The following is a 25676-nucleotide window of genomic DNA, read 5'->3' on the forward strand; positions in this document are numbered from 1 at the left end:
ACATTTTAGACACACATAACACTCATCTTAGGGAATTTGCACCTGTATAGGATACCTCCTGCCTCTTTTTTTTTCCTAAGCCCTTCCCATGTGCCCCTCCTCCCTGCCCAATGTACAAAAGCTTTGTTTCCATTTAAGACCTCTGTGTCAATGAATAATGAGTTTTATACTGGCTGTAGTTGTTTCTTTATTTAGAATGAGAAGACATTGGGGAATCTGCCCTGACATACATAGGTGAATCTGAAGAAAGAAAGGTACTAGAATTAGTACAAAGTAAATTCCAAGAGGATACTGTCTTTGTTCATGGCTATGTCTGCTGTGCCTAGAATTCCTGAGAGCCTCTCAGTAAATGTTTGTTGATTTCATAGTAAGTTTGTATATTATTTTTCTGGCTTTTTTTTTGTACTGGAGATCAAACTCGGGACTTTTCGCCTGCGAGGCAGAAAGCAGAACCACTGAGCTAAATCCCTGGCCCTATTATTTGTCTGTTTTAAATTTAAAATCTTAGCTATAATCATTTAAGTATTGGTTTATAAGCCTTAAAAGAAATAAATTTAACTTGGATGAAGCACTACTTCTGACACTTCTTGTTGACTATAACATTATGTAAAGTGCATTGCAGAGTGATCCTTATTAAATTTCTTTGTGACATTTTAAATTGACTCAGAAGAGTCTGTTACATGTAAATGAACAGTTCAGTCGGTCTGTTATTATCGAACATTTAATTTTCTTTTTCTATTGCTGGGGATTGAACCCAGGGTCTTTGTACTGAGTTATATCTCCAGCCCCCCCCCCCCTTCAGTACATAATGATCCCATTCCCTTTGGGGAGTTGGCACAGGTAGATATTTCTCTAATATCTAGCCCTTTATTTATTTATTTTTTTTAAGTCAGGGTCTCACTGAGTCACTCAGTTGCCTAGGCTGAGTTTAAACTTGCGATCCTCTTGCCTCAGCCTCCCAGAGTGCTGGGATTATAGCCATCCATCACCGTACCCAACTCTATAATTTTTCTTTTTCTTTTTCTTTTTTTTTTTCGGTACTGGGGATCGAACTTGGGTCCTTGCGCTTGCACAGCAGGTGGCAAAACCACTGAGCTAAATTCCCGGGCCCCAACTCTATAATTTTTTGCTATTACAACTCTCCCCCCACCACTCTCCTTCCATGTCCCCCTCCTTCCCTTCCTTCCTCTCTCCCTCCTTCCCTCTTCCTCCCTCTCTTTTTTTGGAAATGGGGTGGGGGGAGGGGAATGGCAGTTAAATAGTTGGGGAAAACTGGCTGTGGGACTTTATACTAGAAAATGAGCTAGGATTATAGAGCTGTGAAGGTGAGATCAGAATCTTCAGTGGTCAGACAGCTGAGATCAGACAGTATAAATGATATGATTCTTAGAGTAGCCAGCTGCTTCTATACATGGGTAATGTTTAATCATAAATCATTTCGCATAAAAAGTGCCTTCCACTTTGTGGTAGAACTGGCTATCACTTGTATTTGTCTTTTACTTTTAAGAAATAAATGAGTTGCTACAACTGTTTCCTTTCTGAATTTTGTGGGAAAATGTTTGCCTTTCACATTAGAATACTGTAAAATATAACATTTATACAAAAAGCTGTGTAATATATTTGCATAAAGACTAACATAATGATGTCCATCCCATCTTCTCCATCAGCTTAAGTAATAGAACATTATCATTCCTCTCCTGGATGACCTCTCCCTACCCCATCCTAATGCTGGTTTGAGGAAACCATCAGCCTTAAGGTGTGGTCTTCCATTCCCTTGGTTCTTATAGAGTAACTTACATATGTAGATATCCCTAAGCAATACATTGGTATTGTGTTATTGTATATATGTATATGTATAAATATAGTAAATATAGCCATCAATGTTTGTGAGATTTATTTGTTTATATGCGTACTTTTGGTTCATTTCACTGCTTCATAATATTTGATTCTATAAAGATGACATAATATTCACTCTTTTGATGAAAATTCCAGTGTTTTTACTATTACATACAGCATTGCTATGAGCATTTTGAGTATATACTCTAGCACATGTGAATTTCTATAGTTGCATGTCTTCCTTTTGGTGGTTGCATAATAAACATTTTTAATGCTTTTATTTCCAGTTTCTGTGTGTTTTCCTGTTTAGATATGTTTGTGAATAATATATGGCTAGATTTTTAAATACAGTCATTTTTAACTTGACAATTTATTTTTAAAGTTAAAATCTTTACTCTCTGTATTAGTCATATTTGGTTGTAATCTTGTAACAAACACAAAACTTCAGTGGCGTACCACAGAAATTTGTTTATAGCTCATAGATCTGCAATCTGCTGAGTTTGATGTGATTTGGTTATGTGAATTGGTGTGTTTGTTTTATCTTTTTGTCATAATGACAAAATACCTGACATAAACAATTTGAGGAAGGAAAGATTTATTTTGGCTCCGAGTTTCAGAAATTTCAGGCCATAGCTGGCTAGCTCCATTACTTTTAGGTCCATGGCAAGGCAGAAACATGGTGGAGGAAAACTGACTGCTTCCTGGCCAGGGATAAGATATATCTTTTTTTTTTGGTACCGAGGATTGAACTCAGGACCTTGCACTTGGCAAGGCAGGTAGTGGAACCACTGAGCTAAATTCCTGGGCCAGATACATATTTTTTTTTTTTTTTGGTACTGGGGATCAACCAGATATACCTTTTAAAGGCATACTCCCAGAGACCCATTAGGTCTCACCTCTGAATAGCTCATCTGTGTATGAACTATCAGTGGATTAATTTATTGGTGGGATAGTGCCTTCACAATCCAGGTACCTCTTAGTCCAAGTAAGTTGAGAATCAGGATTAACCCTTGAAGTTGGCTTAGCAGCTACCTGGGCAATACATTTGCCTTGGTGCAGTGCAGGAGGATGCAGGCAAACTTTGTGGTCTTAATGACCTCCTGTTGGAACTGAAGCAATCAGCCTACATTCCAGCAAGGCATATGGCCACACCCCCAGTGCCAAAATGTTTGAAAATGAGGTTATATGCCAGTTTTTGCAGAAATATCCCAGTACTGTATACCTTTTCTGTGAAATTGTGGATTTAACACGCATTATGTTTTCTCTCTTGAATGGGGTGCAAAACAGTAAGAATGTTTTTCTTTCTTTGTCCAGTGGGAAAGGGTAGTGTTTAGGGGAGGAGACAGGAAATTTGAACACACTTTTTTTTTTTTACTACTGAAATGCCTTTTTGCTTAAATGAATTGGTAGACTAATTTGAAAGTATGCAGTGGGAATTTGTATTTTGAAGCTGTGATTAGCATAAAGAATCTTGAACAAGTGAGTTCACTTCTAAGTCATTTATAAATGTTTCTAAGAACTTCTCCAGACATTTTACATTAATTCTAACACGTGTTGCATATTTGTAAACTATAAGACATCTGTGAAGGTAGGATTATAAATCTAGTGTGTATAAGTTTTATTATTCTAGTATTTTTGAGTGAAGTATTTTAGTGTTGAGAAAGCCCTTATGTTTTGTAGTACTAGGACTCAAACTCAAGGGGGCTGTACCACTGAGCTATATCCCCACCTCTGTTGCCCCCCTTTTTTTTTGGTACTGGGGATCGAACTTGAGACCTTGTGCTTTCAAGTCAGGCAGAGGAACCGCTGAGCTAGATCCTCGCCCCCCATTCCCCTTTTTAGACAAGGTCTCCCTAAGTTGCCTAGGCTGGCCCTGAACTTGTGATCTTCCTACCTCAGCTTCCCAAATTGCTAGGATTACAGGTGTGCACCACCTCACCCACTACAGTGCTGAGAAAACTCTTGATGTCTTAAAAGCTTAAATCCTTTAATGAGTATTTATTCTGCTCCTTATGGTTATGGGGAGGAAGGGAGCATTACATAGTACTTTGATGTTACCATTTGGGAATTTTAAAATTAAGATAAAAATGTTGATATGAATACAAACAAGGAGGGGAAAGTCCCATAGCAGAGAAACTAGACTGTACAAGTATAAATGTAAGTGGGTTCCTGGGTCATTTGTAAACATTTAATCTACTTTGTATACTTGTAACACAGGACTGGCATTCTTACTCAGTGTGCTCCATGTCAGAATGTTCCACCTCAGAGATCCCCAGGAGGGAAAGCAAATCTAATGGTCTCAAGTCAAGCTTCACCAAAAAAGTTTTATCATAAGAAACTTCCATTGTGTATTCTAAAACTAACATGTGGATTATATATTGTTTTAGATTTTCCATACAACTTCTGATTTCTTTGGAATAGCTGGGTTATCTGGAAATGGAAATCATTTACCAACATACAGATAAAGACGAAAGTATGTGGGTTGGGTGTTGGGTGATTCTGTGGCAGAAATGTGATTATATGCCACTGCTAATTACAGCGTATGCGCCATGCTGTGCATACAAGTGCTGATGCAAGCTTTTGTAAATGTGTACTTCTTACGTATATTATGTGACATGAGTAAAGTCTGTAGAGGAGGCTAGCATTATTTCTTCAAGAATTGTTACCCTGTGATTCAAAAGCAGAAAGCCTTATTATGTTATTTTCTTAATTGATTTAGAAAATAACTGTTATCTTTTGTGATTGGAAGAAATAGTTTTTTAAAACTTCCTCTTGAGAAGTAACTTACTGACTCATTTATGTAGGATGCTTTACATAAAGTAGCACAGTGTGAATTTTGTATCAAGTCTGATCTTTTTAGTGGAATTTTATATATTAGATTTTGGCAAGCATTCATACATCCATTGTTATGTTTAAATATAGCATTAGTAGAACTGAAATGCCTCATTTAAAAACACAGTAATCGAAAGACATAATGTAAATCTTAGCAATAAGATTAATAGTAGGATTAAGTTTGTAGCAGTACTGGTACAAGATGATGCTTTGTACTCAAATGAAAGGAACTAAACACAAAAATTTTAATGTATTGAGTGTATTTTAGAAGTATTTAGGAAAAATGTCTTGAAAGGAAACATGCTTCACATGATTGGGTAAATGTAGGACTGTTGTATTACAGAGAATTTTTTCTTTGTACTTTGCTATTTATCTTGGTTTTCTTGTTTATTTTACAGTGGAACCATATTACATTTGTAATGAAGAAAATGTCCATTATTGGAGAAAGTCTATAGTAATTACTTTTATGATCTTTATGTGGTAACTTATATAAGTCATTTAGATTTAGCAAGTGTGATGTGCTGTATTACCTTAGATGGAGTGCTTTCTTTCTTTGACTTAGTTGGGAGTGGGGAAGGAATAAGTTTTTAGTACTGAAGACAAAGAACACTTCTTAATATGTTTCTGTATTACTTTATAATACTATTTACTTTTGAAGTAACTTGTTTGAGAAAAAAGGAAATGTGAGTTGAATCATCACTTTCTAGAGATTAATCTTTTATATTTAATGGATGATGACAGGGTTTCTTCTGAAAATAAAAAATAAGTTTTGAAATGAAATTTCTTCCTTTTAAAAAACTTTATTTTCAAGATTGACCTTTGGAAAATACTATGTCTTTCTCTTTTGTTTCCAGAAATAGGACATGTATTCCTCTGAGAAACCTTGGACAGCAGATTTTGGTTTAATATCTGATTGGGACAACATACAGAGACATTTCCAGTCATGAGTAAGTGTGTGTCTTTTGTTTCAGTTATCGCAAGAGCATTTGCAGTGTTGTACTTAAAGAGAAAATGTACTATTGGACAAATCGGAATTATGTCATTTTTTAAGAGAGTGAATAATCTGATTCTTTCCAACACTGCATGTTTGTTTCTATTTAAACAAAGAGATACTTTTTAGTTGATTTATTCTAAGAAGTTAGATGTGATGTAGAAATCTGAATTATTAGTTTCTTGGCTGATTTAATTCTGTCACTTAAAGGTTTTTTAATTGACTAGCCATTGGAGAATGACCTACAAAATATAAATGGGGAATATTGAAGTTGACCATAATTGGGAGAGATTTTATTGTATGAAATGTAATCATTGGGTAACATGGATTAATATATTTAAGCAAAACAAAAATCTTCCTGGCAATGCCTTTGGTGGAACAGGGAACCAAGGCTATCTTGGATTTAACCAAATTTGAAACAGATTTTGTCTTTTTACTTGTAAGCAGATAGTATATGTAATATCTTCTGTCCATTTCTGTCCACTTCAACTTGTGAACAGAACTGGATTTTAAGTTGATTACTTTTAAAAGGAGGAAAAAAATAAAATTTTACTCTAACTGGGATCCTATGGAAGTTTTAAAATACAGATTTTTTGATTATGGAAACTTTGGGTTGGAATATTTTCTTATTGGAATATAATAGGGAATTTAAAATTTTAGCAATTATTTATATTGGTTATATTTATCTTAATATGAATTTGGGCAACTTTTCTCATCAATTTACTTGGGTATTTGATAAATGAAAATGAGACTCGCTATTGTGAGATCTGAGTCTTAGTTACTAAGAAGAATATTGCAAGACATGGTATTTGATTTTGGAGACTTTCTAGTAGTGTACTTTTTCAGTTGGTATATGTTTAATAAACAAGTATAGTTGCAGTTTAGGAAAGAAGCAGAGAGATGCTCTTCTAATATAAAGTGCCAACTCAGGTGAAGATGGTGATGCGTTCATGAAAATGATAACAGGAAAGGGAAGCTTTTTAACTTTAAAAATACATTTTTAGAAAGTTAAAATTTTCTAACATTTTTTATTTTTTAAATTAAAAGATTGTGTTTCATTTGCTATATTTTTAATTGGTTCTTTTGTATGTGTACTAGTTCTTTTTCATTTGTGCTTATTTTGCGATTGTTTTGTTCTGTTGTTATTCCAGTATCTCTTTGTGGATTTTTTATGTGTTTAGAGTCCTTTTCAGATCATGGGATTATTTTGAAGTTTTGTCTGGAGGGAATTTATGTTGTGATTTTTGATATTGATGTTTTTATCATGTTGTGTAATTTTTGAAGCACATTCTGTTTGAAGATTTAATTTTTTCCCTTTGTCTTGTGTCTCCTCTTTTTTTGTGATTTCCCCTGCCGGTCTAGAAGGTTTGTAGTTGTCTGTGCATGGCTTTGGGGTTTCCAGATCAGAATCCTATCTGTGTTAGTAAATCAGTCAAGCCCCTGTGGTGATGTTGGGGACATCACAGATTTAGTCGGTCAGCTGGCATTAGGTCAGCAACTTCCCTATAAGCTGTAGCCTTAGGACTGTTAGCAGAAGCCTTTTTCACTGTTTCATCCTAGAGAAAGTCTCCTTTCCCAGTTTCTGGTTTTTAGCAAAGAGGCTGGCTGTTGATCCTGCTTAATATGGAACAGGTTTATTTACAGTTACTCAAAGTGATGCAGGGGGAATCAGTGTAACTCCCAACCTGCTAGATGTCAGATATATTGAGTTTGTGTTCCCCAAAATTGAAGAATGAATTCTAAGGAACAATGGAGGTTAGGAGTAGGAAAACTTTCTTGAGAAAGATAGCTCTTGAGAGATAGGTGGGGACCCAAAAATGGTTTGCCACGGACCCCACTTCACAGAGGAAGTTTTATAGAACAAAATCATGAGGTGAGTACAATGTGGGTCAGAACTGATCAGCCAATAAGATTACAAGTATAGCTGCCTAGGTAGTATTGATCCAGTGGGGAAGCAGGTCATGTAGCAAGTGTATATGGAAAGAACAAGGACTTTTTAAGGAAGAGATGAATCAGCAGGTCCTGGTCACCCAGTGGGGTGACTGATGTCTATCTAGACTTTATTGGACCAGGTGATACCAGTTATAGTATGTTGCTTATCCCTTGGGGAGGCGTGCAGGCCTGGTCATTTTGTCTATCTGGAGGCCTGGCCTTCAACAGATGTGCCTCCAGCCACAGTTGTAATGTGTTCTCATCTTCTGTACTGACTCCCTTGAGGGGCTAGCCCTGTCTGACTGCCTATAATATTTCTACCTAACTGTCTATAATACAAGGGTCAAACTTCCTGCTGCTTTTACCTGCTTTGGGGCTCAAAGTAGCTTAGCTTGTCTCATACTTTGTGTTCTTGTTACATTTCTGATCCATAGAGACGTGTAACATGTTTAGGGACATAGGTATGTCATTTTAGTGATTTGTTTTTGTATTTTATCTGTTAAAATATCTGTTTGATCTGTGTGTTTGTTGTGAAGAAGGAGGAGCCACAGAACGAACAGTGCCATTGGAATTTAACTACTGGTATTAGAATAAAGCCCAGACTCCTCACTTAATATTTAAAATTCTTCTTTACAAGTCTGTTTCTGCTTAGCTTCCTAGTTCTTTGACCCCCTTCCCCCGATCCTGCACGCCTGTACCACTTCCCTTGGTAGGTGAGGTCTTTGCACTTCCCTGTAGCACCCTGCTCACATTGTTCTAGTACCTGCCATACGGTATTAACATCATCTGTTGTTTGCACTTGCTTTCTCTAATCTGTGTGCTTCTTGAGGGCAAAAGTTATTTTATTCCTAGTGTCAAACATCTATTCTGGGCACTTAAATGCTAAGTAAATATTGTACATTTTTGGGTGTTCTGCGTAATGTGCCTGGTATGGGGCAGCTATCTGTGCATTAATATTTTTAGATGAAATTTGAGCTGTTTCCATGAGAAGGGTATGTGTACAGAGTAGCACAGAATAAAGTAAAGCATTCTAGGTAGAGGAGCCATGCCAGAGAGTGTTACTAAGTAGTTGATAATTCTCAATTATAGATTGAGAAGGGAGATTGTGAGACAGAAAGCTGGAGAGGAAGTTAGACTCCTAGTCATTTACAGTCTGGGAAGTTGGGATTTTATCTTAAAATAAAATGACATGGCTTGTGACACTGGTAAAAGATTTCAGTTACATAAATAATTTAAGATTTCATTTTGGAAAAAACTATTCTGAGAAGTAGATGTTTTTGTGAGCTATAAATTAAAAAGTCTGGGTTACATAGGCAGTATTTACTTTCCTAGTTTTGTTCTTAGATTTTAGTTTTTAAAAACTCCCTTTGAGTCATACTGAGTTACATTTCTTTTTCTTGGCAATTTGATGTTTTTCTCTAGCAAAAGACACTGTACTTGAGTAGACCACTGTAATGACAGGTTAGGGAGTGTTACAGAGTTCTACTTTATGCTGCATTTTCTAGGGGGTTGTAAGTCTTCCAGAGAGTGGGAACTGATCATACTAGAAATCTTGATTTTGGAAAAAAGATTAATGGGAGATTGATAAAGATTTAAAAAAAAAAAGAAGAAGAGGAATATATACTATTAAATTTAGGTAGAATTTCCAAACCTAGATTTGGGTAAGAATGACGGATTAAGTAACTTTTTTCTTCAGTGTTTTTCTAGAGATAATTGTGTGTGTGGGTAAATTTATCTATGCAGGATCTTGCAACCCTTTTCCTGCCATGAAACACATAGACGATAGTCATTGTTGTACAGATCATGGAATAAACAGATGAAGCATGGAGGCGACTGGTTATGACATCTCAGGCCAGGCTGCCATGTATACTCAACCAACTTGAGAGCGTGGGGGGGATCACTTTCTTGACCTACATGACATAGTCTTGGGACAGGAGGTGGGTGCCCGAACTGTGAAGTCTAGAGAATTTATTAAATACTTTTTGATGTTTTTCCGCTTTTATGCTGGTTAACATGTATTCTGCCAAATTTTGAGGCTAAATACATAAGTATTATATTATACTATTAGGATGTTGAATTTCATTGTGGATTGTTAACTTTATTATAACCCACAAAATGCCTTTTGATTTTCAGTACTTAATATTGTTATTTGTTTTGTATTTGCATATTTTGCAGTGTTTAACATTTATTTGATTTAACCATTTTGTTTTGTCAAATGATGCCAAAGATGAAACAAAGTTGTTATACTCAAAGTATGGCTGTAATTTGAAATGGATATCTTAGATCTTTAGTAGATGTTATAACAAGGACAATTCTGTAAAAGGCAGTGTTGTACAAAATGATTATTTTGGTGGAAAATGCACACACCTACTCAAAGTGATTAGCTGTACAAAACCTTATTTGCTCTATTGTTTGATTTTAATCTCCATTTCGGTATTTTATTTCACTTTTTTCAGGAAAGTTTTACTCTGTAATTAGTGACATATGTCCAAAGAGTCTTTGGATGTCAGCTTTCTTCTCCTGACTCGCAATCCAGGAGTGAATCTGTCATACTGGAGTGTTTGATTCTGCCCTTTGGCCTATATATTGGAATATGTTTTTTTGGAGATCACTTCTATATAGGAAGCATCTCTCATTCAATTGAGGAAGAAGAATGACTGAATAATTTTTGTGTAGTGTATTTATGGTTTTCTAATAGGAGTAAAGATCTTCCTGTACTGGGGCAGTAGACTAAATTCATGCTGAAATGTGAAGAACAATTTATATTTTAATATTTATTAGAACAACTAATATTATAAATAATTGAATAGACCACTAAATCTCTCCTTGATGGCATAAGGATTCTTCTAGTCTTGGTCAATAGAAAAGTTATGCTGCAAGTAACAGAAGACTTTCCTAAGTAGCCTGTTAGGATACTGTATATATTTTGTTTTATGGAATAGCTATATACTTCAGAAATTGGGTGGAAATTAAAAGAAAATTTAAGTTGAATTGTCTTTTAAATGCTGATGTGATTGTTGTTTAATAAAAGTTTGAAAGAAATCCCCTTGTAGGGTATAACAAGTATCCTTTTTGTATTAAGACACACTTATGTTTGAGAAATTTAGAATTTGGAAGATGAAATTTTAGATGTTAAACATTCTTAAACTGAATAACGAATTTTAATATAGGAGAAGACTTTGGAAATGTTTGGACACTTTGTGGTTGACAGTTACCAGGGGGACCTACAGGCAAGGGATAGATAGAGTATATAGCACTACCTGTAGAGAAACTGTATATAACCTATCTCAATATGTATGTGATCAGTTTCTTCATTAATATAGTTCATTATGTTAATAGTGACCATATAAAATGGACTGTACTTTGCTTTTAGTTAACTTATCTACTTTTTTACTGCTGCAGGAAAGTAATTCTTAGTTTGATACTGTTTAGGAATTGGATATGAATTTAACAGTATTTATAGAGCCTTCAGTCATAGTATTTTAAAATATTTTAGGAGATGGTTTCCATTTTTGTAGTTTCTTCTTTTGATATTTTTTTTCAAACTTACAAGAAAATAGTATAAATAGTGCCCCAAATTTCTATATCTCTTTTGCCCAAATTTCCTAATTGTTTACATTTTCTCTCTCCTTCCCTCCATCCCTCTGTCACACACAAGAGAATTGATTTGTAATGAATATGTTTTCTGTGAAAATTTCATCTTTTGTTAAAAGTAGAGGGTCAGGGACACTAGCTCAGTGGTGCTGCTCCTGCCTGGCTAGCACAAGGTTCTGAGTTCGATACCCAGTCGGAGGGGGAGGGGATAAGAGGGCTGGGCATTTAGCTCAGTGGCACTGCACCTGCCTTGCAAGCTCAAGGTCCTGAGTTCGATCCCCCGTACCAAAAAAAAAGTAACTTAGATTTTAGCATAAATATAAATTATTGCAGTATTATAAGCTTAGTGAACTTCTATTTCATGTCATTTACATATTTCAGGTTATAATATATTGCTTAAAAGCTATATTATATACCTAATTAAAATTTTTTTTTAGATCTACTCTATATGTATACATAGCACAAACCACTGTGTACCAAATAACCTCTTGCTAAATGGATGCACATTGAGGCGATACTTTTTTTTGGTACCAGGGATCGAACTTGGGCCCTTGCGCTTTCGAGGCAGGAGGCAGAACCACTGCGCTAAATCTCCAGGCCCAAATAACTTCTTTATAACAATTTTAAGACATTCCATTCTTAAGGAAACTTTTTTTTTTTTTACTGGGGATCGAACTCAGGACCTTACACTTGCGAGGCAGGTGTGGCTCCATTGAGCTAAATCCTCGGCCCTTAAGGGAACTTTTAAAATTCTGAGAAAAGTGAATTTTCCAGTGTAGTCCTCTTGAGGTTTCCAGAGTCCCAAAGACTGGGTTGGAGTCCTGGGTTTGCTGCAAGCTAGCCATGTTGTGCAGGGCAGAGGCGTCGGCTTCTTCGCACAGCCCCTCTCACCCCTGGCCTCTGGCTTTACCCATGTACTGATGTCAGAACTGGACTGAGAGCGTTTGGAGCCTTTTAGCTCTAAAATTTATGGTCAGTGAGAAAACTTTCAGTTGATTTTGCCTTAGAGGAGTACATCTGTTGGATAAAAACAAAGTGTATCCCTAAAGCTAAAGAAAACAGTTTTCAGGGTTCTGAGGACTACTTGTGTTGCTCTGAGTCTGAATTTTTGCCCTTGGTCACTTTCAGTACCATTGTTTGAAATGCTGGTACATATTCGCTGCTTGTTCTCTTGGCAACCAGAGTTCAGAGGAGAGTATGTATTTCAAAATAATACTCTTAAATAGTCATCTCATTTTGTCTGTTTCAATTTTATAAAATATCATATTTTACAGCTCTTTACTTGAATCTTAGAACTGACATGCTGTTATCTCTGTTATCTCTTTATATTAACTTCTCTACAACTGGATTTCTATGTGAAAATATTAGGTATATGGCTTTTATTCTCATCTATCAAAAGAGTCAAAAGCACAGCTTAGTAAGTGGTAATTGTCATATGGTCCGTAGTGAATAAATTTATACTTGAAATCTAGGGTTTTTAAAAACAGTATGGATGGTTTTATCTTACCACTTTTTTGTTAAACACAAATAGACATTTTCTAAGGGAATTTGAGCCAGTCAGTATATAATGAATAGATGCCTCCTTGTTTCTCAGAAGAATGAAGTTGATATTAAAAGTTTCCAGATTTCTTTCTTCCTTAAAATTGATCTAAAATGGGTATTTTGGTATATTTTTGGCAGTAGACAAGGTGATTAGGAAAGTAATTCTAAAGTTTAGGTTAGAAAGTGTCAGCAATAGAGAAAACATCTTCCCAGTCCCCTCACCCTAGTCTCTCACTTCCACATTAAGCTATACATTTTTTATTTAATGGAAGTGCAGTATCTGGATCATGATGGTGGCACAGAAGTTAGGAGTTCATATGAAAATGAAAACTTTTGGTGTAGGTTATCTCTTATTCATGTTCAAAGATCGTGGTAGTGGAGGGTTTTTTCCCCTGAATTTGGAAACTGACTTCAACTGACATTACTTAGGTACCCTGGAGTTGCATCAAGTTAATTTCCTTTTCACGTTTGAAGCATTGGGGTATTAAAATTTAAACAGTAGATGTAAAAGATACTCAGACACTAATACTCATTAATTATATTAAACTGGGACATATGGAGCCAAAATATCTTTAAAAAATATCACCTATTTGAGGTTTTAGAATGGAATTTAAATGGAATTTATAGGATGCATTAATGCCGGTTTTTTTTTTGGTACTGGGTATCGAACTCGGGACCTTGTGCTTGCAAGGCAGGCAGCAGAAACACTGAGCTAAATCCCTGGCCCTCATTAATACAGTTTTGACACTACAGTGAAGCAGGAGTTGGAGTTCTTCAATGATCGATCTTGTTATAGCCTAGTAAATGCAAGAGGAAAGAGTATTTGCTTAATTACAACTTGAAAAACACTTGTAAATCAAATATGTGAACATGTATTAAGTTTTTGTGTAAACTTAAAAGTAGTTGGTTTTGTCTATTTTCCTTAGGTAATATTTTTTCTTGTCTTTCTGTGATGTGAAGATGTATGTAGGTGATATGTGGAATGTTCGGCATTAGGAGAGGAAGAACTAGGTGTTGCTAGTATTGGAAGAACATTGCAAACTTGAGTTTAATTGTCAAACCTGCTTGAATTTGTGGTCTTTGACATGCTTTCTTATGAAAAATGTTATTTTTGGTGGTAGAGGTGACCCAGAAGCTATGTAAAAGAGGATTTCTTTACTTAGTAAGGGGATGCCTTCTTTTCTTGTTGTTAGGAGTCTTTTCTTAGGATAAGGAAAGGTGCTTCTTTATTGCTGGGCTGTAGGGCCAATGTGATTTTTAAAAAAAATATCAACTTTAGACTTTTAATGGGAGCTTTGTGCTCATGTGTACTGTACTTATATGTGTGGGGAATTTTGCACAAACTGACTTTGTTAATAGGAATTTGGTTCCCAAATGATTTGATAGTAGAAATATCTTTGCACTTAAAACAGCAAAAGCTACTTAAAAATGTGTGATGTAGTAAGCCATGCTAAGGGCCTGGGATTTGGCTCAGTGGCACCGCGCCTGCCTTGCAAGCTCAAGTTCCCAAGTTTGATCCCTGGTACCAAAAAAAAAAAAAAAGTATGATGTGTATTACAAAATGGAGTTACTCTGTTTTCCCCTAAAATGTGATGTAAAAGTTGTTTAGCCATTAGAAAGTCTTACTCTAACTGAAAAGTTGTACTTTTTCAGCCCAGTGCTGAGACACGTTCTGGAAAGTAACAATTTCTAGAGCCACAAAGTTTGCTGCCTTATTTTTTCTTTCATTAATGCGGACTTGTTGTCAGCAAGTGAAATTTTAGTATCATAATACCTTCTTGCCAACTGGTCCAGTTTTATTTTTTTGGTAGGCTTGAATTTGTTTAAAATGTTTATTTTAAAATTTTATTTCTTAAGAATATATATACTTTTGAGCCATTTGAGAGTAGGTTGCATATATCATGCTTCTTTATCCATTTTGTACTTCAGTATGTAGTTCTGAAGAAGGACATTATCTTGTATAATCACAGTAAAGTAATCACATAGGTTAAATTTACTGGATATATATTCTTATTTCAGTGTTGACAGTTTTCCCAATAATGGTCTTTACAGCATTTTCCTCCTCAAGTACAGGATCTGCCCCAGTATTATTTATAGTTGTCAAGTCTCTTCTAATTTGGAACATTTTCTCAGATCTTTATCTTTCATAATATTGAACAGTAGAGACTGGTTCTTTCCTCAGATGAGTGTTGCCTAACAGTTCCTCTGTGACTGGTTTGGAGACATTCTGTCAGGACACTTGCCTTCAAGAGGAAGGAAGAATGCTTGGTGATCTCTAGATTTCCTTCTTGTTTAGCTCTTCAAAAGAAAAAAAATTCCTATTTCCTCTTTAATTTAAATAAGATTTAAATCTCTTGCATAGGAAATAAGATTTAAATTTCTTGCATGTCACTTACAGAATTTATTGTTTTGCTTTACTACTTTTTATTGTTATTTATTTATTTTTTTGGTTCCGGGGATTGAACTCAGGACCTTGTGTTTGTGAGGCAGGAGGCAGAACCACTGAGTTAAATCCCTGGCCCATTTACTACTTTTTAAAAATTTATTTATTTATTTATTTATTTATCTCAACAGAGGTTAAGAGTAGGAAGAATTTATTAAGAGAAAGATGGCTTCTAAGAGAGACAGAAGGGGAACCAGAAAATGGGGTTGCCCCTTTATTTTGTTTTTATTAACAAAGACTTGAGAAGAATGGCAACAAAATATTTCTAGAACATGAGATACCTTGAAAGGAGACATTTGGCTTTTATTGAGAAATTATTTTTAGCAAAATTTCTATTTTGAATTATGTTGTAAAAAATCTCAGGATGCTGTTGAACAAATAATATGAAAGTAAAAAATATGGCAGTGTTTAATGTAATTGGTTTATAACAATAAAACAGTTGCAACTATTAATACATAAATGGAGATTGCATCACTAAAGATTACCTTTTCCATAACCTACTGCGTCTTTGTCTTGGTAAGTTTTCTTTAGCCAAAAGTAGAACAAATGAAGACATCAAGACTCTGATTCTCACTAGGTTTTAGAGATTTATAGGTTGTATTTTTATATATACATAAATTTATTTATGTATATATAAATATACATAAATTTATTTATATATAAATTTTATATAAATACAATTTATAAAATTTATAATATAAAATTTATAAAATAATTTATATATATAAAATTTTCATATTTTATTTATATATAATTTATATATATATATATATTTGTATCAGGGATCGAACTTGGGACCTTGCACTTGCGAGGCAGGTGTGATGCCACTGAGCTAAATCCCCAGCCCAATATTATATTTTAATGTAAGGTGTCAGAATACTCACCATCTGTAGTTATGACCTAAAAATTTAATAATTGCAAGGTATAATAAAAGCTAGAAAATTTACTTGGAAAATTGCAAAGGATAAGAAATTTAAATTCAGTTAAGAGAACTTTGAGATGTGTAATACTATACTATAATTTATTATATCTTGAGGCATGATGTTTGAATCTTTGATTTTAGAATATTTTAAAGAAAATTATAATTTTGAATAAAAAATGATACTGGTTATATGTTACTATAAATAGATATTTAATGAGCCCCCGATGGGTATACTACTGCTCTGTTGGTCTTTGTGGATTTAGAGGAGCACAAGACAGACATAGCCCATAGCCTTGTAGAGCACCAAGCTAGTGGAGATGACATACTTGGTAAGTAGCATGATATTATTGATGCAAAAAGGAAATTTCATGAGTCTCCAGGAGTGAGGAAACCTACCTGCTGGGAGGTCAGGAAGACAACTTCATGAAACCTTACTCTACCTGAGAACTGACCAAATGTAGATAAGGAGGGACAGTGCTCTAAACAGAAGAAACCTTGAAGAACTGGCATTTGGAGGTTGAGATTAAGATTAGGAGTTAAAGGAAAAATTATAATATTGGTAGAAGCAAGTGGATTGGAGGAGACTATATTTGTAAATTTAGATAAACGAGTACTCCACTTATGCCTCCATTTGTACTTTGTATATTCTATTTTCCTCATCTCCCTCAATACCTTTTTGTTGTCATTATTTTTAAAAGCATAACCATAACATTAAATACATTTTGAAAATGGAGTAAAAGTTCATTGGTAACTCCACTACATTAAAGAAGCCATTTTATTATTTTCAGTTTCATCATGACTAGCCTGCTAGGCTCAAAATGGCATTACAAAACTGCTTTCAGTTGCATTATTTGATTTTTAGGCAGGATAAGTTTAAAAAATTATGATAAAATGTACATAGCATGAAATTTATTGTCTTAAATATTTTTAAGTATATAGTTTGGTAGTGTTGAATACAATTACATTGTTGTTGTGCAACCAATTTTTAATTCTTTTTATGTTGCAAACTGTATCCATTGAATGCTTTTTATTTTTTCTCCCTCTATCCTTTCTCTTAGTTTCTTTTTATCTTGCAAACTGTGATTTGAATCCATTAAGTGCTTCCCATTTCTCCTCCCTCTATCCTTAGTTACTTTCAGTACTCCATATTAAGTGCAGTAATAAAATGTTTGTCTTTTTATGACTAGCTTCTTTCAGTTACTGTACTGTCTCGAAGGTCTATCATGTAGCATGTGTCAAAATCTTTTAAAGGCTAAGTAGTGTAGTGTTCCATTGTATGTATGCATTACTGTTTTTCTATGTTCATCTATCACTGGACACTTGGATTGCTTCCACCTTTTACCTATTGTGAAAAATGTCGCCATAAACATAGGTGATATCTTAGTTACTTTCCTCTTGCTGAAACAAAATACCTGACACAAGTATAAAGGAGGAGAGGTTTATTTTGGCTTACAGTTTCTAGAGGTTTAGTCTATAGTTGGCTAGTTCTAAGGTAGGATGGCATGACTGAGGGGAAATAGTTCATGACGAGGCAGGAGGGAGCAGAGAGGGATCAAGGGAATAGGAAGAATATATACTTCTAGGTCATGCCTCTAGTGACCCACCTCTTTTCAACAGGCTATTAATACCTACCGATCACACTCAGCTTTTATAAACCCATCAGTGGGTTAATTCACTGATGAGTGTCACACACCCATGATTCAGTCACCTCCTAAAAGTCCTACCTATGAGTGCATGAGGCTTTGAGGGACATCTAGATATAAACCATAACAAGTGGACAAATATGTTGTTGAGACTTTGTTTTCAATTCTTTTTGTCTATTCCCAGAAGTAGAATCTTTGGATCGTCTGGTAGTTCAGTTTTTAATTTTGTGAAGAATTGCCACAATTTTTTATAGTGGCAGCAACAGTTTACATTGTACAAGGGTTCCATTTTCTCCATATCCTAGCCGACACTTTTTTATTGTTGTTGTTAATAGCCATTCTAGTGAGGTGGCATCTCTTTGTTAAGATAACTTTTTCTGGGCCGGGGATTTAGCTCAGTGGTTCCACCGCCTGCCTTGCAGGCGAAGGTCCCAAGTTCGATCCCCGGTTCCAAAAAAAAGATAACTTTTTCCATATGCTATTTACATTTTCTTTTGTAACACATCCTTATACAATAGTGTTTCCTTCTAAAATGATTATTGAAAAGTCATAAAATTAACTTTGGATGGTGTTTTTGTATCCAAAAATTTATTATGATGTATGTATTTTATATATTTATTGGGACTTTATGTTTCTTTTGAGAAATGGATATTTTGTAATGGTCAGATGAAAGGTAATGCAGTTCATAGAAAAGGCTGAGGTAGTAAAAGATTACCAAAAGCAGGGGGAAGAGTGGAGACTTAAGTACCAGAGAAGAGTACCAGAGTACCAGAGATTGCCTAGTGTACTATTTTGTATATGACACTGTTGGAGGTCTTCCTTAATGTGTTAAGGTGATTATAGGTTTCATATTGGGCAAACTGCGAAGATCTCTTTGAATGTTACAGAGATTTCTGTGTTTATACACACAAGCACTTTTATTGAAGTTTATGGAAATACCCTTGTCTTTATAGTTACATGTTAATATGTATGTGCATATGTGAACACTTGATCTTAAGCTGTGTTTTATATTGAATTATTATTTATTCCAATGCTATAAGCATAGACTTAAATGTTTTTTAATATTTTTATAGTAATGAACTTTAAAAAGAATACTAATATTGATAGCTTTGTTTGACTCGAGTATGGGCCCAGATTGCCATGAATACTGTTTTAAGTTCTTAATTTTTAAATGAATTGTTATATTGGCAGTAAAAGCATAATTGGTGGTAAAAATACCTAAACACTATTTGGACTTAAAATATTCTAGAAAAAAAGTCCACAAATTTTATGTTTTACAAGCAACTTGATATATTTTATATTGTTAAGTTTGTAGAAGTTTATTTCTGAAATTCTAAAACAAAATGATTATATCTTGTTTCTGAAATCTAAGTAGAATGGCAAAGAAATGAAATATATTAAATTGATTTATTAACTTGAAAGGAGAGACAGTTAGAAATTGATTTATTAACCTGAAAGGAGAGACAGTTAGGGTTTATAATGTAATATTCACTAATCTTTTTCTCTTTGCTGGCCATTTGTCATCTTGAATATTTACAGATTATTTTTGTCTCAAGAAAAGTGGCCTCTCACATTTTTTCCTTCTCATTTATCTACATTTTCTAAAAAAAAAAAAAAAAAAGTGACTAGTTTAATTCTAAAATGTATTTCCAGGAAAGCTAAAAAAGTTTTCTGAAAAGTAAAGTTAAAAAATCTGAATTATTGCCAAGAATGAGAAGATTCTGGGTTGTTTCTCATGTGATCAAAAGAATTTATAGACAGAGCACAGTGCAAATATCCTTGTCTGTGTTCATTGCATATAAAGATATTGGTAAAATTTTTGGATTTATCTTTGCAATATTTCTGATAAAGTCTGAAGTTACAGATTTTGATAAATAGACAATGACATTTATCTACCATTGTAGTATCATACAGAATAGTTTCACTGCCCCCCAAAATCTCCATATTCATCCCCCATTCCCCGTTCTCAACCCATTGGCAATCTCTGATTGTTTTACTGTCCCTAAAGTTTGACTTTTGTAAAGTGTTATATAGTTGCAATCAAATAACATGTAGACTTTTCTGACTTCTTTCATTGAACAGTAAACATTTAAGGTTCCTCCATGTCTTTTTGTGACTTGATAGCTAGCCCATTTCTTTTTTATTGCTGAATAATATTCCAATGACTGATACCTTTCGTTGCTTCTACTGTAGCTTTTGGCAATGTTAAATCTGAATATTCATGTGCAAGTATTTTTGTGGATTAAGTTTTCAGTTAAAATGGGTAAATAATAAGGCAATTGGTGGATCTATAGCAAGAATATGATTAGTTTTGTAAGAAACTGTCAAACCATCTTCCATAGTTGCCATACCATTTTGAATTCTCATTAGCAAGAAATAAGAGTTTCTGGAGTTCTATATCCTTACTAGCATTTGGTATTATCATGATTTTTTTTTTTTTTTTTAGAAATTTGCACCTTTACATAATCTCTCTTGGTTCTTATTTTTCCCCCTTCCCCTGCCCTCCCTTCAACCCCTCCATTCCTCCCTATTTACAAAGACTTTGTTTCCATTTTTCCATTTTCTCATATTAATTCCGTTCCCTTCTTTCCTTTCCCCTACCCCTCCCACTTCCCCTTCCCCTTCCCCTTTTCCCCTTTTCTTCGTATTTCACATTATCTATTATACTTTTTAGTCCTTATTTACACTTTCAGTTTCTCACACTAGAGAAACTATTTGGTATTTATACATGGGTGTCCTATTTATTTTGCTTAACAGTATCCCCTCAGTGTGCATCCATTTAGCTATAAATGTGTAATTTCTCACTTTTTATGGCTGAATAGTACTCCGTTAAAAAAACCCCACATTTTCTTTATCCAGTCTCCAGTTGATGGTCATTTGGACTACTTCCAAGTTTTAGCTATTATGAACTGTGCCGCAATAAACATGGGTACACATGTATCTCTGTGGTATGATTCTTTTAATTCTTTGGGGAAGATACCGAGCAGGGGAAGAGCTAGGTCAAATGGGATTTCTAGTCCTAGTTCTTTGAGGTATCTCCATACTGATTTCCACAGTGGTTGCACCAGTCTACACTCCCACCAGGAGTGGAGCAGTGTTCCTCTTTCCTCACAGCCCCGCCAGCATTTTTTGTTGGTTGATTTCATGATAGCAGCCATTCTTTCTGGGGTGCGGTGGAATCTCAGCGTTGTTTTCATTTGCATCTCTTGAATGACCAGTGATGTTGAACATTTTTTCATGTATTTATTTGCTATTTCTACTTCTTTGAGAAATGTCTGTTCATTTCAGATGCCCATTTTTGGATTGGGTCTTTATATTTGGGAGGTCTCATCTTTCTAAATCTATCTTTATAGATTCGAGATAGTAGACCTTTGTCTGAGGAACAACAGGTGAAGATTTTTTTCCCCACATTGTGGGCTGTCTCTTTACACTGTTGGTGGTTTCTCTCGCTGTGCAGAAGCTTTTTAATAAGAAGAGATCCCATTTGTTGATTGTTTGTGCTAGTTCACGGGCAACTGAGGTTTTGTTCATAAAATCTTTTCCTACCACCAGTGTCTTCAAGACTTCTATCTAACCTCTGTTCCAGCCGGTTCAGTGTTTCTATTTTAATATTTAGATCTTTAATCCATTTTCATTTTAGTTTAGTGCATGGTGAGAGATATAAGTCTAGTTTTAATCTTTGACAAGTTGAAACCCAATTTTTCCAGCACCATTTATTAAAGAGGCTATCTTTCCTCCAGTGAGGGTGTTTGACTGCTTTATCGAAGATGAGCTGGCTGAGTGTGTCTGGCATTGTTTCTGCATCTTCTAATCTGTTCCACTGGTCCTCAGGTCTGTTTCTTTGCCAGTACCATGCTGTTTTTATCACAGTAGCTTTGTAATAGAGTTGCAGGTTGGGGATTGTGATACCCCCTGCCATGTCTCTGTTACCTAGAATTGCTTTTGCTATTCTGGGCCTTTCCTTGTTCCAAATGAACTTTTGGATTGTTTTCTCAAGGTCCATGAAGTATGCTGCTTGGATCTCAATTGGAATTACATTGAATCTGTATAGCAGTTTTGGAAGTATGGCCATTTTCACTATATTAATCCTTCCTACCCAGAAGCAGGGGATGTCTGTCCATTTTCTGATAGCATCTTCAGTCTCTCTTTTCAGAGTGCTATAGTTTTCAGAGAAGAGGTCTTTGATTTCTTTCATTAGGTTGATTCCTAGGTATTTCAGTTTTTTGGATGCTATTGTGAAAGGAATTATTTGCCCTATTTCTCTCTCAGTGAGTCTGTCATTGGTGTAGAGGAAAGTTATTGATTTTTTGTGTGTTGACCTTGTAACCAGCTACTTGAGTGAATTTGGTTATTAAGTCTAGAAGACTTTTGGTGGAGTTCTTGGGGTCTTCTATATAGAGTATCATGTCATCTGCAAATAATGACAATTTGACTTCATTTCCTATCTTTATTCCTTTTATTTCTTTCTCTTGTCTAATTGCCATGGCTAATATTTCAAAAACTATATTGAACAGGAGTGATGATAGTGGACATCCTTGTCTTGTTCCTGATTTGAGTGTGAAAGATTTCAGTTTTTGACCATTTAGTATGATGTTGGCTGTTGGTTTTTCATAGACGGCTTTTATCAGTTTGAGTTAGAGACCATCTATTCCAGTTTTTTGTAGGGTTTTTATCATAAAAGCATGTTGGATTTTGTCAAATGCTTTTTTTTGCATCCATGGAGATAATCATATGGTTTTTGTCCTTGTCTTTATTGATATAGTGTATTACATTGATTGATTTGCATATGTTGAACCATCCCTGCATCCCTGGGATGAATCCCACTTGATCAGGGTGTATGATCTTCTTGATGATATTCTGCATTCTGTTTGCCATTATCTTCTTAAGGATTTTTGCATCTATGTTCATTAGTGAGATTGTCCTATAGTTCTCTTTTTGGGTTGGGTCTTTCTCTGCTTTGGGGATCAAGGTGATGCTTGCTTCCAGGAATGAATTTAGGAGTATTGCTTCCCTTTCATTTTCATTGAAGAGTTTAAACAGGAGTGCCAGCAGTTCCTCTCTAAATGTCTTGAAGCCATCAGGACCTGGGCTTTTCTCAATTGGTAAGTTTTTAATTATGTTTTCCATTTCATTGGTTGATACTGGATTGTTTAGAATTTTTAGGTCTTTTTTGTTCAACTTTGGTAATTCATATGTGTCTAGGAATCTGTCCATTTCTTCTGTGTTTTCCCTCTTATTGGCATATAGGTTCTGGAAGTAGGTATTGATGATCCTCTGGATTCTGGTGGGTCTGTGGTCATTTCACCCTTTTCATTCCTAATTGCATGAATTTGGGCCATTTCTTTCCTTTTTCTGATAAGGTTGGCTAAGGATTTGTCAATTTTGTTGATTCTTTTGAAGAACCAACTCTTGGCTTCACTGATTTTTTTGTATTGATCTCTTAGTCTCCATTGCATTGATTTCTGCTCTGATCTTTATAATTTCCTCCCTTGTATGAACTTTGGGTTTGTCCTGCTCTTCTTTTTCTAGAAGCTTGAGGTTTAGCATCAGGTTGTTTAATTGGGCTCATTCTGTTTTCCTAATATTTGTATTCACTGCTTTGAATTTCCCTCATAAGATTGCTTTCATTGTGTCCCATAGATTCTGATATGTTGTATTGTCATTGTCATTTAATTGAAGAAATTGTCTGATTTCTTCTTTAATTTCCTCTGTGACCCATTGGTTATTCAGAAGTGTGTTGTTCAATTTCCATGTGTTTATGAAATTTTTCCATTTTCTTTTGCTATGGGTCTCCAATTTCATCGCACTATTGTCTGATAATATACAGGGGATAACTTCAATTCCCTTTGCACTTACTTAAACATGTTCTGTGAGCTAGTATGTGGTCTCTTTTGGAGAACAACCCATGTGCAGCTGAGAAGAATGTGTATTCTGATTTTGTGGGGTGGAACACTCTGTAAACATCTGTTAAGTTCATTTGTTCAAGAGTTCGATTGAGTTCTAGTATTTCATTACTGATTTTTTTGTCTAGTTGATCTATTTGTGACAGTGGGGTATTGAGGTCCCCCAGTAGAATTGTATTAGTGCATATATGACTTTTCCTGTCAATATTTGTTTTATATAGTTGGACCCACTAGTGTTTGATGCATAGATATTTATGATTGTCATCTCTTCCTGTTGGATTGTTCCCTTTACAGGGATGTAGTGTCCTTCTTCTTCTCTCTTAATCAGTGTTGGTTTGAAATCTACTTGATCTGCCAAGAGGATAGCTACTCCTGCTTTTTTTGGGGTTCCCATTGCATGTAGTATTGTTTTCCACCCTTTAACTTTCAGTCTGAGTTTCCTTTTGAATTAAGTGTGTTTCTTGTATGCAGCATATTGTTGGATTTTGCTTCTTGACCCATTCTGCCAGTCTATTTCTTTTGATTGGTGAATTGAGACCATTAACATTGATGGTTATAAGTGATATGTATTGACTTATCATTGTCATGACTTTTTCTTTTTGTTGGGTTCTCCCCCTTTACATTTAATTTCTTATCATGCCCAATGGCTTCATTCTGCTGGGCTTCCTGGGGTTGTGATCCTCATTGTCTGTTCTTAGGCTATTACCTAAAATTTTTTGGCGTGCTGGTTTGGTATTCATGAAGTTCTTAAGGTGCTCTTTGTCATGAAAGTATCTTATTTCTCCTTCAATTCTGAAAGATAGTTTTGCAGGGTACATCCTTCTGGATTGGAGGCTGTTTTCTTTTAGTGCTTGGAATATGTCACTCCAAGCTCTTCTTGCCTTGAGGGTTTGTGTTGAGAAGTCTGCTGTGATTCTGATGTGCTTTCCTTTGTATGTGATTTGTTTATTTTCTCTAACTGCTTGTAGAACTTTGTTCTTCTGTTGAGTTTCTGGAATCTTAAAAATTATATGCCTGTGTGTAGATTTTTTTGATCAAGGCTCTTTGGAGTCCTATATGCCTCACTTATCTGTATGTCAATTTCTTTTCCCCTGCTTGGGAAAAGCATTTTATGCCATTAGTTTTGTGAACAGTTTTTTTTATGTCATCTGCATTCTCTCCTCTTTCTTCTTTGACTCCAGTCAGGCTTATATTATTCTTCTTTGCATTGTTTAGCAGGTGCTGGATTGATTTCTCGTGTTCCCTTATAATTTTGAAGCAATTTTTCTTTTCCTGGTCACTAATTACAATCTTATCTTTTCTATCTGAAATTCTGTCCTCACATCGGCTCATTCTGCTGTGTAGACTTTCTTTCTTTTTTTTTTTGGCACTGGGGATTGAACTCGGGACCTTGCGCTTGCGAGGCAGACGGTGGAACCACTGAGCTAAATCCCTGGCCCTGCTGTGTAGACTTTCAATGGAGTTTTTGATCTCCTGGAAATCTCTTTGCATCTGTTTTATGGATTCTATTTTTTTTTTCCTATGTTGGGATTCTATCATGTTCCTCAGCTCCTCTCTAGATTAATTAATCATGTTTTGCACTAGGAGCACAATCTCTGCTGTTATCTGAGAAATTATTTCTGATTTCATTTTTTCCAGATCCTCTTTTGTTGACAGTTCAGGGGGACCAGGTTGTTGGGTATCAGAGTGTTCCATCTCATTTGCCTTTGGGGTTGCTGTAGGTGATCTGGAAGTCTGGTTTTGAGACTTGTTTATGTGTCTTCTCATTTCAACCCGATGGTAGGTGGGCGGGGGAGTGCTGTTGACACCCCCGAGGCTCACTTCCTCTGAGCTTGGAATGGTGGGACAGGGGCTCAGAATCTCCTTCCTCTGGTCTGGGAGTGGCAGGATGGACAGTAAGCCAGAAGCCCCTTCCTCTGGGCGGCGAACTGTGGGACAGACAGCGTGGCCCGGAAGCCCCTTCCTCTAAGCTGGGAGTGGTGGGACAGTGGCTCAGAAGCCCCTTCCTCTGGGCTGTGTGCGGTGGGATGGACGGTGG

General features: G+C 35.4%; 1 protein-coding gene across 5 annotated transcripts in view; it reads left to right on the top strand.

Moving 5' to 3' along the window:
- Usp6nl (USP6 N-terminal like) overlaps positions 1-25676 on the top strand; it is a 303422-nt gene that overhangs the window by 114582 nt on the left and 163164 nt on the right. For 4 of the 5 annotated variants that reach the window (XR_015439473.1, XR_015439471.1, XR_015439469.1 and 1 more), the window contains one exon: positions 5523-5615. The gene's annotated coding sequence lies outside the window, so the exon portion shown is untranslated. Of the gene's footprint in view, positions 1-5084; positions 5123-5522; positions 5616-25676 lie in introns of those variants that run through there. The other variant, XR_015439472.1, reaches the window with a different exon arrangement.

The sequence above is a fragment of the Heterocephalus glaber genome, unplaced genomic scaffold (assembly GCF_053883595.1).
Source record: "Heterocephalus glaber isolate CG9 unplaced genomic scaffold, H.glaber_assembly_v1.0 deba00001472, whole genome shotgun sequence".
In the NCBI taxonomy this organism is placed as follows: domain Eukaryota; kingdom Metazoa; phylum Chordata; class Mammalia; order Rodentia; family Bathyergidae; genus Heterocephalus; species Heterocephalus glaber.